This window comes from Marmota monax, unplaced genomic scaffold (genome assembly GCF_021218885.2).
Source record: "Marmota monax isolate L192 unplaced genomic scaffold, Marmota_monax_Labrador192_F-V1.1 WCK01_AAM20220418_F8-fsc00004, whole genome shotgun sequence".
NCBI lineage: Eukaryota > Metazoa > Chordata > Mammalia > Rodentia > Sciuridae > Marmota > Marmota monax.
Genome location: NW_026692881.1, coordinates 31472082 through 31488081, shown reverse-complemented (window position 1 = coordinate 31488081; position 16000 = coordinate 31472082). Strand labels below are relative to the sequence as shown.

Here is a 16000-nt window from a genome sequence, read left to right as displayed (position 1 = left end):
GGTCACGCTGAGGAGCACCACGATCTTCAATAGCTGGCAACCAAAGCTCTGGGTCTCTGCATTTATCTGGAGGTGATGCCATTCCAGGCCACCTAGACGATTCTATGTGACCAGTGAGTGGGTGACGCTTTCAAACCCCCAGGAAACAGCTCCCCGTGCCAGCAGTGTCAGGTCCCTCGGAGGCCTGCTGGGGACGGCTGGGGACTGGGAGCACGCGGCGACAGGCGGGGAGGACACAAACGCTGCCTCGCCACCTTTTTAATGAGTCAAATCCTCTGCTGCTGCCATGGCCCTCAGAGACCAGCTATTAATGAGCGCTTGGAATAGACTGTGCCTGTTTTATACGTGTACGGTGGCCTGGGAGAGACACTTCAATTTCCATTTTACATCTGCTGCCATGTTCAAGTGTCTCCTTAAGGGCAGGAAAACACTTTGCAAATTTTGTCTTTAAAGAGACACGTTCAAAGGCGGCATCGCCCTTCCCACAGCCACGTTCTATATGTGAGCACTTTTCAATTTTCAAAGTATATATTTAGATTGTGTGTGTCAGAACCTCAGAGACGCTGCAGGCCACGGGCCTCTGCACGCGCAGGTTCCTGCTGTCTCAGGGGCTGTGGGGAGAGGGCTTTCCAGTTTTGTCCCCAGAGTCTGTGGCTTCACTGACTGGGACAGGGAGATGCAGGGGCTGGGGACGGGGGCAGCCCCTGCTGGGGTCCTAGTTACAAACCGAGGTCCACAGCCATGGGGGTCCTACCCTGATGGGACCACAATTTCCACAGATTCCACCAGTATCCTGTGAGCAGAGATGCCTGGGAAGGGAGGCGGGACCCAGGGGAGAGGCCAGGCCTCCTAATGAGCATGGTGAGGCCTGACAGGGTGTATGACTGGCGGCTGGGGCCCACAAGGCGGTCAGAGGAGGGGGCTACATTCAGGCTGCAATCTCCAAAGTTTAGAGGAGGCTCCTGAGTGGAGGAGAAAGAAAAAGGAGGTGCAGTTACTAAGAAAGGACTTGAGAGAGAGGCCTGCTTGAAGGGTTCCATGATGCCCTGTTGTTCCAAGGGACCACCCTCTCCAATGGGGAGAGAGGGTAGAGAAAGCAGATGGTATGGTGGGAACTGGGTTCTGGCATTGAGCAGCTGTGTGATCTTGGGCAAGTTGCTCAGCCTTTCTGAGCCTCCACTTTTCATCTGTAAAACAGGATTGTCATCCACCTCTCTTGCAGGGTTTCTGTGAGAATGACAGGACATGTAGAGCCCGGTGCTCAGGAGACGCGTGTCGGTGGGATCTACGTTTGTTTCTAGAGCCCAATAATCATCAGAGAATCCTCTGGAACAGGAAACCCACCCTTTGATCAGCCCCAGCCAACCTGCAGGACACGAGTGTTATGAGCAGAAGAAATCCAGAGAAGTAAAATCAACCCGTGTTTGGAGAGGGGACAGCGCAGGGCGACCGTCGCTGGCCAGGTGAATTACCCTGGATTTCATCACCGTTGCCATCTCCAGAGCAAACAGCTCAGAAAGCACAGAGGTTCCACCCTAAGCCAGTGGCGCCCCAGGGCACTGCCAATTACCTCCAAGGGTGTTGGGAACCCTCTCCACGTCTAACCCGAGTCTTCTCTAACTGAGCGCTGCCATCCCCAGCCGTCATCACGGGGGCAAGTGGAGAAGGTGGTGAGAATCACACCAAGGCAGACTGCCCACTGCCCCCCAGTGCCTGCTGTCCCTCTTCCCCACTCCTGAGCCTGTGTCCTAGACGCAGCTGTGCCCAGTTAAAGATTCTACTGCCTGTCCCCTCTCACAGCCAGGTGTGGGCCCATGACCAAGTTCTGGCCAATAAGGTGAGAGAAACTAGTCCCAAAGACTTCTAGGAAGGTTCTTTGGAAGAGAGGAAATGATAACTGGAGGAGGCCCCTTCTTCCTACCTGTGGCTTGGGATGTGGACATGATGGCTAGAGCTGCAGCAGGCATCTTGAAGTGCCGAGGGCAGAAGCCCTATAGGGAATGGCAGAGCATAAGAGAGCATGGGCCCTGGATAATTGTGAGGCCACCACACAGCCTCTCCAGGACTTCTCCAACACCAGAGAACCCTTTACACATTTAAGACACTTTTATTCTGGTTCGCTATTAGGTGCCACTGAAGTTAATCCACACTTCATTTCTAGAAGCTGGCGGCTGTGTAAAAGCGGAGGTCTGGTCCCTGCCACCTGTCCTGGCAACCAAGGGGGCAGAATGGCATGGTGCAGTGGGAGGTGAACAGCAGCTTCCAGCTCGTGCCCACCAATCTTGGCTAGTGTAGGCCCCAGGGAGTAACCCATCTCTCCCCGTCTCACCTGGTAGCAACTTGCACATCTTTGGGCCTAAAGCCAAAATCTCAGGGTGGAGGGAGACACCACAGGAAAAAGTAACCAGTCAAAATGGAGCCGGGTTCAAGTTCACCCTGACTCTCACCAGCTCTAGGGCTGGGTGATATCAGTGAGGTCCCTGGAATCAGTCCTCCAAAATGGTAGCTGTTATTGCTGGGGATCAGTTGTGGACTCCGGTTATTATTTCCGGAGAGAGGTCTTGAGGCAAAGTAACTCTTCTCTCTGCAAATGCAGGAGGGAGCAAGACTTTGGCCAAATGTCCAAATGTCTGTTTCTTCCAGGTAACGCAGATCAGCTCCAATACCTCCCGAGTCCATTCCCAACTGTCTGAGAGCTGGAAAGAGGGCGGGGTGGGGAAAGGGGAGACCCAGGCGCTCTCACTGGCTTCCCCACTAATTGGCTGTGTGACCTCAGGCAAGTCACTCCCTCTTTCTGAGCCTCGGTCCACCCACCCACCACCCCTATAAAGAGGATGCCAGCCTCCATCTCTAGGGCCCCTTTCAGCATCAAAAGTGCAGGATTCCATGAGTCCCAGGAGCCAAGAGAATCGGGATTGAAGGGGTCGGTCCACCTGCTGCCACTTTTACCTGCTGCCAATCTTGTGCCCCACTTCCTCACTCCTGCCAGTCACCCTCAAATTTTCTTTCCTATCATATGGAGGAGATGGTTCCAAAAGAAAAATCATTTCTGCAATCAATGAGGTGGGCCTAAGAACTGGGGCAGGAAGAGATTTAAGAGTTTGTTTCACTCTATGCAAATTCAATGTAAATAATTAGATGGGATACATTGGAAGATGGTTGGTTTATAACAGAATCATCTAGAAACAAATAAACAAGCTCTCCTGAGAGTGCTACATTGATGGTGGAAAGGAGATTATGCCTAGACCTTGGCTACTTGAACCTCCAGGTCAATGTTCACCTCCAGAGGAGTCCCAATATGTGGGCTGTCCCACCCTCGTCTGGCCAACGAGGTAGAGGGACCGAGAAGTTAGACCTTTTGCTAAAATTGGTAAATGAGTAAAGTGGGATTAGAATCTATATCTAATCTAGGTTGTCACCACTGTTATTTTGAGACCTGAAAGAAAAACAGCTCAATGGGATGATGCGAGGCCAGGTGTTAGAGCAGGATATCACGCCAGAACCCTCGCATGTGACCCCGGGGGCAGCCACAGAATCCCCCTTTGTCCATGTTTTCCCACATGTCAAAGTGGGTGCTGGAGAGATGGGAGCCCACACCTGCTGCTGAATCTGCCTCATTCCACTCAATATACCAGGGACACCCACGTGATAGCAGGTGACCATGGAAACCATGTCCTGGTACCTCCCCTACATGACAACGGGCACACCTTCTCCCTGGCAGAAAGCTAAGGATCTTGGTTCATGCACTGCCCTTCGCCGGCCCTCTCTATCTCCAGAACCATCTTCACTGGGTTTGCAAACCCAGGAGATCACTCACAAATCTGAACCAGCAACACCAACTGCTGGAGGTAAGTGAGGTCTCTCCCAAGGTCCCCCAACTCCATTCTAGAGACTCTCTCTCTCTCTGCCCAGTAATTTCTTAAGGAGGTGGGGGCCCTCCCTTGCGTTAACATCATCCTGCGTCGGCCATGGGGACACCAATCAATGTGAGTGCTCTAGGACATCCTGTAAGACTTCTGCAACATGCAGATGGCGTTGCTGCAAGCAAGTCAACAGAACAGCAATGACGCGTGAATGCTCTTGGATTCGCCAGTGGGTCTGATGCCCATGTGTTGCCAAAAGCATTTATTGTCTCATAATTTGATTTACTTTTTTTTCCGTGCGGCTCCCAGTGCCTGCAAGTAGGGGCAAAGTGGCTGAGGCCTGCAGATGCCACGAGGCTAATAAAGCTCGCTGTGCTCCCAGCATGCTCTCTGCTGTCAGAAACCGGCAATTAACTTAATAGGGTTCTTGAAATGGAGTGGATCCGGGAAATGTGGCATGTGTTGACACTCTCCCGCTGATCCAAGCAGCCTCCCACCATTGACTCGCAGGGTCTGTTTGCTATTTGAATTATTTAGGAGCTTGTTATGTGAATTAAAAAGCAGCACTTTGCAGCATTAAGTCTAATATTTTATGATCTTCAATTGATTAGGTGGGCTTTCAGGATTACACGGAAAGGTTAAGATAAAATGCGCCTCAGACAGCTCTCGCCAGTCCGCTCTGCTTTTTGAAGACCCGGATGAAAACCCACAAGGAACCTGCCTCCCTCTGCCCTTCCAAGAGAAGCTTCTGGAACCTGTTTTCAGACCAGTGGAGAGCTTGTCCACCCAGAGGACACAGGCGCCCTGGCTTCTCAGGACCCAGAGAGGCTGGTCCCCCATTTCTCTTTCTTTTGTCTCTTTCTTGGCACAAAGATGTCACCAGTGATGTGGTGCCCAGAAGGACCGCCTCCCAGGCCTGGGCCTGCAGAGGGAAGGCCTGTTGTCACTCCCAGCCGCCCACACGACCACGCAGCTCTTGGCCAAGGGTGTGCACAGCACACGCCCACTGGCACCACCAGCTTTACACACCCACAGTCCAGAGGACCTCCCTCTCTTCAAGTGCCAATGCACAGTCTCCCTGGCCTCCCAGCTGCCACCAACCTCTCCCTTGGGGTCACAGACAACAGTTTTCTACAGGACTTCTCCCTTTCCAGTCTACCCTACATTTCAAGGTACAGATGCCATTTCAGCCAGCAGGGTCTTTCTAAAATGGCCCTGGCCACAACACACCGCTGTTCAAAAACTTTCAATGGCTCCCCCTTGCCTGTCAAGTGTGCATATGTATTCTCAGGGATGCCTTCTGAGAAGGGCATCACTAAGTAATTCTGTGATCATGAAAACATCGTAGGGTAGACAGCTGTGACATCACTTAGCAACGTGATCTTAAGAGACCACCGTCATACAGAGTGTCAATGACGGGAACATCATTGGTGACATGGGACGGTCCAGACTCCTCAGCCGGGCCCTGCCTCTCTTCCCAGCCTCATCTTCTGTCCACCCTGTGAGAACCAGCCAGGCTGAGCCACTGATTGTTCTCAAAACACAGATGAAAACCCTCAAGGAACCCGCCTCCCTTTGCCCTTCCGAGAGAATCTTCTGGAACCTGTTTTCAGACCAGCGGAGAGCTTGGTTTTCTCAACTCTGAAGCTTTGTTTGTGGTATTCACTGAAATTCTAGCAGTTCTTAATGATAAAAAGATTTTACTGTGCTTTACACATTTTATATATTATTACTTTATTATATTACCTTTTATTAATTTACTTACTCCTCCTAACAATCCTACAAGGTCGGTACCTTTGTTATCTCCACCTTAGAGCAGGCAGAATAGACTTAGAGAGGGCAGGTAACTTTCCAAGGTCACTCAGCCAGCAGGTATTCAAGTCCAAACAGACACAGTTCGTCTTGATTCCACTTCTCAGGTGAAACCACCTCTGCCCCTGCCCGTGGGGTCTCTCTTTCCTCTGAGGTAGACAGCGTGCTATAATGCATCGCAGTCTACGTTACCCCTTCCATGGCACGGATTTGGCGGGGATAGAGGCAGAGGTACAAAGCTCCTTTCTCTACCAGGATACCGTGCCGAGGGACTGACTGGGCCCCCCTGTGTGATGACAGGGCTTTTGACCAGAGTTTGCACATAGTAGGTGTTCATTCAAACATGTAATTCTGCTTGATTACAGGGAGGGCTCCCCCACCAAAATTTACCACAGACCTTGATGAAGTGGCAGAAGGTGGCCTGGCAAGGGCTGCTCCACAGGAAATGAAATTGAAATGGCACCCGGCCTCCATGTCTTTAAACGGTGAAAACTTGGGGAAAGGAGTTACCCTTGCAGAAACTTGGTTCCCACCCCCTATAAAATGGGGACGATAGTAGCCCCTGGTTCATAAGGAAATTATCAAAACTCAATGAAATAATTCATCTAAAGCACTCGGCATGCACGGCTCCAGCACGCAGCTGGGGACCCTGGACGCACGCCATTCTAGCCACTGCACTGCCCCCATCTTCACACCTCCACTGCGCATTGGGGACCTCAAATTATGGCAGTGGGGAGGAGCTCAGGAAATTGCAGAAGGCCCTGGGACAAAAGAGACATTCAATATATTAAAGCATTCCTTTCAATTAGTATAAACTTCACTGAAGCTGAAGACTTTTTTTTCTTTTTCCAGAATATCATGAGGATGGTCCCTGACCCCTGAAGTCTACTCTATGCCAAGCAAGCCATGTCTGCCTGACCCACCGCAGCCTCCAGGGGGACAAGGGAGTGATGAGCCGAGTCCCGGCCTCTAGGGAGCATTCTGTTTCATGGGGTAGCAGCAAGTAAAGAGCCGACCTCACCCAAGATAGGAGAACAAGGGCAGGCAGGGCTGGGGAGGGGGTCTGAGCCAAGCCTCAGGGCCCCACTGGGAGGATCTGCTGCCTGATCCTGTGGCCTGCCATGTACCAGATCTATCATATGTGCCAAGGATAAAAGCAAGCACTCTGGCAACCTCAGAATGGAGAAGAGAGTCTATGGGATTATCAATGCCTCTTAGGAGACCTCTGTCCTGAGACACAGGCTACCTCCAAAATGCCCTAGGTAAGGCTGTCTCAAGGACCTCTGCACTGCAGGGGGCCCAGAGGCCAAGAAGTTGCTCTGAGGAATTGTGTCAGCACAACCACTGACAGTGGCCAGGGCTTGTTCTTGAAGGCAGTAAGTCCTGACTAAGTCACATAAGGAAAGCTGGAGGCTTGGTAGACTCTAAGACATACACAAATTCTTGAATAAACACATATAGGTGTATATACTACCTAAAGGTCTACAGAATCCAGTATAGGTCAGGATAGGCTCCCTGCTAGCTGCAGTAACAAACATCCCATACATCTCAGTGGTTGAATACAATGCGATTCAGTCCAAGCAGGCCTGCAGGGAGTAGGCAAGGAAGAGCTGGATTCTGTAGCAGGAACTCCACATCTTCAACATGTGGCTCTCAAGGTCACCTGACTATTATCAGGCACTTGGCAGACATCGAGAAACAAGTACAAGGATCTGGCAAGAAATTCTAGGGCCCAGGCCTGAAAGTCACACATGATTCCCACAACATTCCATTGGCTAGAATGCAGTCACACGGGATCCCAGAGGATGTTGGGAAATATAGGCTGCCTCTGCAGCCAGAAGGGAAGGAAAACTGGAGAACAAGGACAATTTTTTGAAGGGCAAAGGGGTAAAAATTAATAATAAGTCATTCGCTTTATGTGTATTATTCATTGAATCCTCATTGTTAGTAATAGATTTTTTTTATTTTATAGCCATTTCATGGAGAAGGAGACTAAGCCACTTACCAGGATCACAGGGTAGTGAGCAGTGAGGCCAGGAATACACACCAGACTCGCCTCTCGTCCACAGGGAGTGTTCAAGGCTCTCCATTTTGACTTTGGTGTGTCCTGTATCTTGAGTGGGAAGAAAAGTGAATGAAGAAGCTAATTTTGAGCTTATATTTTGGAGTCAGCTGACCCTTATTAACTCCTTATTCTTGGCAGACACCATTCAGAATGCTTTTCCACACATTACATAATTAACGCCTCCCCAAACCCTAAAGACACCCAGTTATGTGCTACCTCACTTTTATGGAGGAGCAAACTGGGGCACAGAGAAGTTATGTCACTTGCCCAAGGCCCCACCGCTATAATGCGGGGCACAGGTCCTCCAACCTCAGTGGCTACACCAGTCCTACAGACGACCTTCCATTCCCAGTTATGCACTCATGCAGCATGTGATGTTCTTGGTCACCCCACAAGTTCAAGAAAGGTGGCGAAGGGTCTCCCTTACCTGCTGTCCCCCCATGCAGCCCACCTGTTCCCTCCCTTGGAGCTCCTGATCTGAGGGCAGGATTCTCCCCACAGTGTGTTGCAGCAAAATCCCTCACCACACCACTTGCCACCTGGGAGCGCCATGCAGAGCCCACCAACTGGCCCGTTGAGGTGGCACTGTAACCTCGCGGCTGGCATGACCTACATGGCCTTGCTCCACCCACCATGGCTTTGTGAAGGCGGTTGTCGGCCATCTCTGACCACCTCATTTCCACCTCAAATCCAGCTCTGGGAGCAGAAACAGGTCTGGGGTGAAGGTGGAGGGGACCCAGGCCACGCTGTGGATGATGCATGTCACCCTGGCCCTTGCTCATGTGGGGTGACAGCCAGACCCACAGGAGCTCTGGGGGATGGAGCAGCATGGCCCTTGCCTCACACCCTGCACAAGGTCAAGGTGTCAACCACAACCCTCAACAGAGAAGCAGAGAGCTGGCAGGTGGGGGAAAGGTGGCAGAACTGGGTCCCAGGCACCCAGCAAGGCACCATGTGGGCAGCAGACACAGCCTCCCTGAGCTGCAGCGCCCAGTGCAGCTGGCCACAGAGAGCACCCAGGGCCAGCCTGGCATGGAGCCATCCCCGAGGGCTGGCCTAGGTGCCCTTGAATCCAGCCTAGAGATTAGTCTTGGAAAAAGACTAATAAATTAGCTAATTAATTTTAAAAAGTAAAAGGTTTAATTCTCGATCCATCCACATCATCAAATGAGACTCTTCGTTGATAGACATTTTGCAATTAAAATAATGATCTCTCCGTTCATCATGGGCCAGGCATCCTGAACCTGAGGGCTGAAGCCTTGAGGTAGGTCGGTAGCCTGGCCTCCTCCCAAGCTGCCAGCACAACAGCCATGGAGCCATGGAACTTGGTGTTTCTGAGGCCAGCAGTCACGCTCCACAGAGCCCTGCCCATACCTGATCTTGGTCCCCACAGCAGCTCCAAGAGGCAGGTGGAGCTGACCTCATTCCCCCATTTTATAGACAAGGGAACAGACGCTCCCGCAGCTTTCAGTTAGCAGCGCCAGCTCTGCTCCTGCAAGCACAGGGCGCGGGAGGAACCCCTGAGCCACCCAGGGGTCAGGGGCTTCTGGGCCACCTGCACACCAGCACATGGGCATGACATTTGCCAGACAGAGGCCTGATGCTGGACGAGGATAAGAGCCTGGACCCTGGAGGGCGGGGCTGGCTTCAAATCTCAGTGGGGCCACTTGACGGTCCTGAGACCACAGGTGAGCTGCTGGACCCTGTGTCTCCAATGCGAAATGCGGGCCCTGCTACGCTTACCAGCTAGGGCCACTGTGGAGACTTAGGGGACAATACTATGTGTAAGGAAGTCAGAACAGGGCCTGGCATGTGGCGGGAGCCACTCAGGCTCTGAGGACCCCTGATGCAGGGAACTCCACCCACAGGTTTGCTTGCCCTGTTCTGTGCCTCTGGAATGCCAAGTCTGCGGCTTATTCCTTATGAAAACTGATGGGGACCGTGCAGCATGGTGGTTATGAGGACAAAGCTCTAGTTCCAAGCCCAGATCCCACCACTTCCTGACTGAGTGGCCTTGGCAAGTTCTTTTTATATGTACATATTTACTTTATTTATTTTTATGTGCTGCTAAGGATGGAACCCAGTGCCTCACATGTACGAGGCAAGTGCTCTACCACCGAGCTATAACCCCAGCCCCCGGGCATGTTCTATTTCTGTTCTGAGCCTCAGTTTCCTCTTGACAATAAAAGAACCATTTTGACAGATGTGTGTTATGCTAAATAACATCAACACACAAAGCACTTTCATCAGTTCCTGGCACCTGCAAAGGGACAAACAAGTGTCAGCTATTATTGTATCCATGTCCCCAGCACCATCACTGCACCTGATGGTGCTAAGCAACTGTTCTGAGATACACAAATGGATGGAGTATTTATATTTCTTGATCTCTGGATAGCCAGAGAGGAGTGGCCACTGAGGATGGTCACCATGCCCCAGCATTGTTTATAGTGATCTCACTGAGTAAATAAATAGCAGGAGATGAGGAGCCCAGCCAAGCCTTCCAGAAATACTCTGTCCCTGGCTCCAGTCAGCACAATGAGACGGAATGACCCTAGCCTGTTGACTCATCTCCTCACCTTGAATTGAGCTGCTGAGGCAGCCCCACCCAGCTTCTCAGCCCTGGCAGGCTGTGGGGAGAGGGGGTCTGGTAGCCCAGCAGGAACCAGTATAAAGCAGCTGCTCTGAAGGAGAAAGAGCAAGTGTGAATCTGTAACTAACATCAAAGAAGAGCAATGGAAAGGGCAGAGGAGCTCTGGCCAGGAGGCCAAAGGCAAAGACCCTGCCACAAGATGTCCTCACTGGAGGAGGAAGGGCACTCCCGGACCTACAGGAGGAAAGCAGGCAGGGCTTGCTCAGGACAGGGACATCTATAGGGTCCTAGGACCAAACTGGCCCAGACCAGCAAGGCCTCAACTGAGGGTGAAGGTGGGGCAAAACTAGGGAAGAGATCTAGAAGGGCCTTAGCCACCTGTCAGGCCTCGTCCCCTGGCTCAGGGAGGATGGGAGGAGTTCTCAGAAACTGGTTCCAGCCCATGTCAGACCCAGGTAGGGAAGAAAGTTGGCATCATTGAGAACAGTCTGTAGTTCTGCTGGAGAACTTAGACTTCTTTAGCAAATTGTTATTTTCTCGTTTTGAAAATAAAAATTTCCACGTGGATGATTTTGCTTATATCCTTGAACAACAGACTTGGGCACATAAGAGATAACAAGTTCAATCACTCTGGTGTTGAGGTCAAAGAGGAAGCGACTCCATTCATCCATTTCCTGGGCTTCATTGAGCACCTACTACATTCCAGGTACTGAGCAAAGTGCTGAGAGCCTGCAGAGAAGAAAGGTTCCATTTCTGCAGAACTTACACTTTGAGGAGAAGACAGGAAATAATGGCCAAGCAAAAAGGTGAAAACTGTTCAGATCAGGATCAATACTAGGAAGAACACAGAGCTTTAAGTTAAAGATGAGCAGGATGGTCCATGCCAGTGAAGACGTCTTGGGGTGACAGTTGAGTGAAGGCCTGAAGCAGAAGCCATGACAGAGAAAGGCAAGATCCCTGTCTGCAGGGGCAGAGGCAGGAATGCGTTCAGGGAGGTCCAGGAAGATGGAAAATGTGGACATGGCCCAGGTGCAGTGAATCCTCCTAACATTTATCAGGCACTTTTCTATGAGCCAAGCACCATTTTAAGTACTGTGTGAAAGCTCATCAAGGTCCTTGAGTGTAGGGTTCCATTATTGACCCCATTTACAGCTGTGGAAACTGAGGTCAAAGAGGTTAAGTCATTTGCTCAAAGTCCCCCTTTCAGGACAGTGCAAGCAGCATTTGGGTCGCGGGCAGGCATTCCGCATCCAGAACCTATTGGAGCAGATGGCCAGGCCATAGCCGGAACCTTGGGCCTCAGGAAAGAGTTTGATTTTTGTTCCAAGTACAATGGAAAGTGATTTACAATGTCACGCAGTACTTTGGCCGTCAGTTCAATGCAATGGTCACTGCACACCTACTGTGTACAGGAACAGAGCCTCATCTCAAAGTCCCTTCCAGAGGTTCAGGCTTCCCCCGGTGAGCCTGGGGTCTGAGCACCAGACCTGGCCTCTCAGCCACAGGGGACCCCTGCTTTCCTAGCTGATCCCTTGCTCCCCAACCCCATCTCTCGCCCCAAGCGGGCTTCTCGGCAAAAACTGGCGCTGTGAGCGCGGAGTGGCTCGGGTCTCGGCCCTCGGGTTCCTGCGCCCAGGGACGCGCAGCAGCGCGCAGCCCCCGCGCCCCCGCGCCGGCGCTGGCGGGGGTCCGCCCCACCTCTCGCCGGGCCGCTGCCTCCGGAGGCATCCAGGGTCTCTCGCCGAGGGGACGTGGCGTGGTTAGCGGATCTTCAAAGTGCCCCGATCCTTGACCTGCCCGGGGAACCCTTTGCTCTGTAACTCGCATTTCCAGGGCCACAAGCCCCGGGTCCCCGCGCGCCCCGGCCCGCAGCGCGCGGACGCTGACCCCTGCCGGGACGCTGGTTCGGAGCGAGCCCTGGGCTCTGCGGCCGCCGCGCGGTGACACCAGAACGTTCCATCCAAACGGCGGCGACCCGAGCGTTCCAGCCTGGTGGGGGCGCGGCCAGATTGGCAGGTCCCGCGTTGCAGGGGTGGGAGCCGGGGAGGGCTGTTGTGCACAATTGCTGTTTTTACTCCTGCCACCATTAATTCAGCTATTGACGGAGAAGGGAGGGTCCGCCGCGGCTTTGTGCCACGCACTCACTGTAATTTACTTGAAAAGAATTAAATCACGATTACCTGCCATTTGTTTTGCATAAAATGAGCCGTAAGGAGTCTGTAATGGCAGAGCGCTTGAAAGGACAACAGCCCCATTGTTGCCATATTAGAACAATATTTCTCAATTTGAAACTTAAAACATTCGAATTAGCAGCTTTGTTTGACCACGGTGGCCCGGGGGTAGGCAGGACACCGGACACCCCTGGTCCGAGTCCAGACATTACAGTTAACGAGCATAATTTTCATTCATTTAAGTCTAGACCGATTTTTAAAAAATCATTCCTCTTATTGTCCAAATGTACCCCCCAAATGTTGGAAAGGAAAACGCAATCTTTTATCTGTTCCCTAGTCCCCTTGATAAATTATCTAAATGCCACGAAAATTCCTTGTGCCAGAGTGAAAATCAGAGAGAGCAACCCTGTAATTAGCCCACTTGAGTTTTGTTTAAATGTCCAAAGAAATCACACTGTTTCTCAAATAAAGTTACTTCTGTTCTCATTTTCTCCCCTTTCAGAGATGGTCTTCATGTAAATATGACTGATTAGTCTTTGAATCTAGATTTTAAAGTGTATTTAGGGCACCCGATTCTACAAACTTCCAGCAGTGTGGACTGTGGACTGAGCTGTTGAGCAGGGCTCGCTTTTTAACAAGTTCGGTGCAAGTAAACTGATGCGTTGAGTGAGTTGTAGTTTCCATTCACATTAATGTTTTCTTAGTAACAAAGTGTAACTCTTCAATCAAGCTTGAGCTTTAAAAAGAACACAGATATCAATTGTATGAACCTTTGAACAACAGGAAAACTAACAGCAAAATACCATGGGTGGCATCAGAGAGAGTGACTGCACAACTTTTTTAAATGTGAAAATAAAGTGGCTGAATTATAAGAGTGAAGGAATAAAGCTAAAGGGATGAAAAGGTAGAATTTTTAAAAATCTGGTAAAAAACAAGCTGATGTTCAGATTTTGGGCAGGGAATCATCAAGATATGAAATAAGAAAATTGCGTAATTCAGGAGAGCACATCTGGGAAGAGATAAAAGTGTATTTACTATTGTTAATGCTGGAATCTCCCAAATTTAAAAAGTGAAATTTTGTGATTGAAATGTTATTCCTATTTTAAGATGTTTATTTCTTAAAGAAAGGTTAAAGGCTACTTGCTGATTTTTTTTTTTTTAACTATCTAAATGGATGGTCTTTTCCTTTAAGGAAAAAAAAATACTTTGTTGTATGCACTGCTTTATTTTTTAATCCATGTGAAAATTAAAGTATTTAACTTTTATTTTTAGTGACTTTAATTTTTTAGAGTAATTTTTTTTTCTTTTCTCTTTTAGGAAAGAATGAACATTTGGTTTCAGCAGAAAACATATTATATGTGGAACAAACCAAGGACTCAACTCCATTTTTCATGACTAGGTTTTTGAACAATAATCTGTAGAGGTGGGGGAGGAGGGGACTCATCAGGCAAAGGAAACAAAGTCCCTGATCTATATTCTTACTCTGATGTCACCTCCTGGAATATCAGCAACATTTTCAGTTTCAGTGGAAGCCACGAATTCCTTCAGAACAAATCAAATGTCTTTAAAGAATATTTCTGTTTGAAAAGGAATTAAGCTCTCCTGAAAGAATTTTAAAGGTTGTGATTTTCACAGTCTGATAAAGCAGCACCTTTAATGAAATTCTAATTAGCAATTTCATGCACTTTGCTATTAGTCATATCAGATTAGTGCACATTTTCACAGCCTTCCTTTAATTAAGTGCACTTATTCCAAGTTTCAAACACTTTCCTTATAAGATGAAAACTGTGCTGAAATGTTATTTAGTAAACAGAGGAAGTGTGAAAGTGTAGGTGTGCATGTGTATAGGGGTGGACATTTTTAACTGTCTACAAATTTTTTTTTACATTCAGAATCAGTGAGCTCGGATTTGCATTCCTTCTTTCTTGTATTCTCAAAGTTTTCTTGCATTTCCAAGAAAGTCATTCAAATCCTTATCCCAAGCATATAATGTGGATTTTTGTCCAATACCTATTTTCTATATGAGTTTTTGGTGGTGTTGCTTCGAACATCTTTTCCATATGCATGTGTTTGCATGTGGAGAGAGGGATCCTGCTTACAAGAGAGAGACTTAAGAGAGAGTAGGGGGATTGAAAGAGAAACTACACAATATCCAATATTTCATTTAAAAATTCCCTCTCAAAAGCAATGAGCAAGCATTTACCTATAAGATATCCCCTTTTGCAAGGCACCTCCTTTCCTGTGAAATACAGCAACAAGATTTCATTTTACCTTCTAAATTTTATTCAGAAGGCCCAGCAAAGAACAGCAGCCGGCTTCATCATCCCGATCCATGGGGCACAAAGACAACTTCTTGCATTTAGACTTCACTTTTCCATGGCAAGAGCCAGGCAGTCACACCCATCATTTTCAAACAAGGAGAGCCAATCCTTGGGTGCCCACCCTACGACTCCCTGAACCTCCCAGGATCCTCCCTCCTGGCCTGCTGCAGGTTGCTCCAATTCAGCAATTGTACTGTCTGAGAATTAACTTGATCTTATCTGCAGCCTTTTGTCAAGAGGAAATTTTGTTGCCTGTTTTGCTCAGAGGTTGAAACTTGTAATATATTAACTAATTGCTTGCAACTCTAACATGTGTTCTTGTTGGTGTCATTCATTTATACTGTAACATTTTTGACATTTTTAGATGGTCTCTTGGGATGCCTGGGCCTCTTAGCAGCTCCCTCCATGAAGAGTGTTTGCCTAATGATTACTGACTGACATCTCAATAACGGTGCAATGCAGGACTTGGGTGTATCTATTGAAGAGTTCGGTGTATGAGTGCGTGTGTGTGTGTGTGCGCGCCCGCGTTTTAATTCATGGTCCACTTTGTCAAGTCATGTGTGAGCCATAATTTAAGCTAATAATTACCAGACACGAATTCAATGAAACATTGGTGTCTACACTTACAAAAAAATAGTTCTGAATTTTAATGCATTCAGAAAGCGTTTGCCTAGGGCCAGGCTGGGTCCAACACGCATATGGAAGCACTTTAAAAGTGATAAATGATTTGGAATCTACCCTGTCTACTGGTGTGCTTCTCAGGAAAGAAAATTAGAGCTAACAGGTGTTAGATAGGGAATGCTGGGGCATTTTAATAGAATTGTCAAAATGTTGGTACCAGATGTTGACATTAATGCACACAACTCGGAACGTAATGCCGGGCCGCCATTTAAATGATTATTTGTTTAAATTTCAAGTCGCCAGCAGGAAATCCTTACTTTGTTCAGCACCTTTCTCTACACACCCTCCCCTGCTCTTTCCCCTACGATTTGCATCAAAGTGCAGTGGCTGCTGGGCTCACATAGGCATGCTTTAAATAATCCATGCCTGTCAAATTTCATTTCTTCTTTTCAGATCATACTCATCGCTTACCCATCCTAGCCAGCCTTGAAGTCGACCTCGACATATTCGCATTTGAGAAAAAAATGATTTAAATACTGCCAGTTACAGGATAATTA

General features: G+C 49.0%; 1 long non-coding RNA gene across 4 annotated transcripts in view; it reads right to left on the bottom strand.

Moving 5' to 3' along the window:
* LOC124096517 (uncharacterized) overlaps positions 1-15043 on the bottom strand; it is a 46693-nt gene extending 31650 nt beyond the window's left edge. For 3 of the 4 annotated variants that reach the window (XR_006852873.2, XR_006852874.2, XR_006852878.2), the window contains exons 1-2: positions 14773-15043; positions 7681-7788 (exon numbers count right to left, since the gene is read on the bottom strand). This is a non-coding gene — a long non-coding RNA (uncharacterized LOC124096517). Of the gene's footprint in view, positions 1-7680; positions 7789-10316; positions 13238-14772 lie in introns of all 4 variants that reach the window. The other variant, XR_006852875.2, reaches the window with a different exon arrangement.
* Positions 15044-16000: the final 957 nt, after the last annotated feature.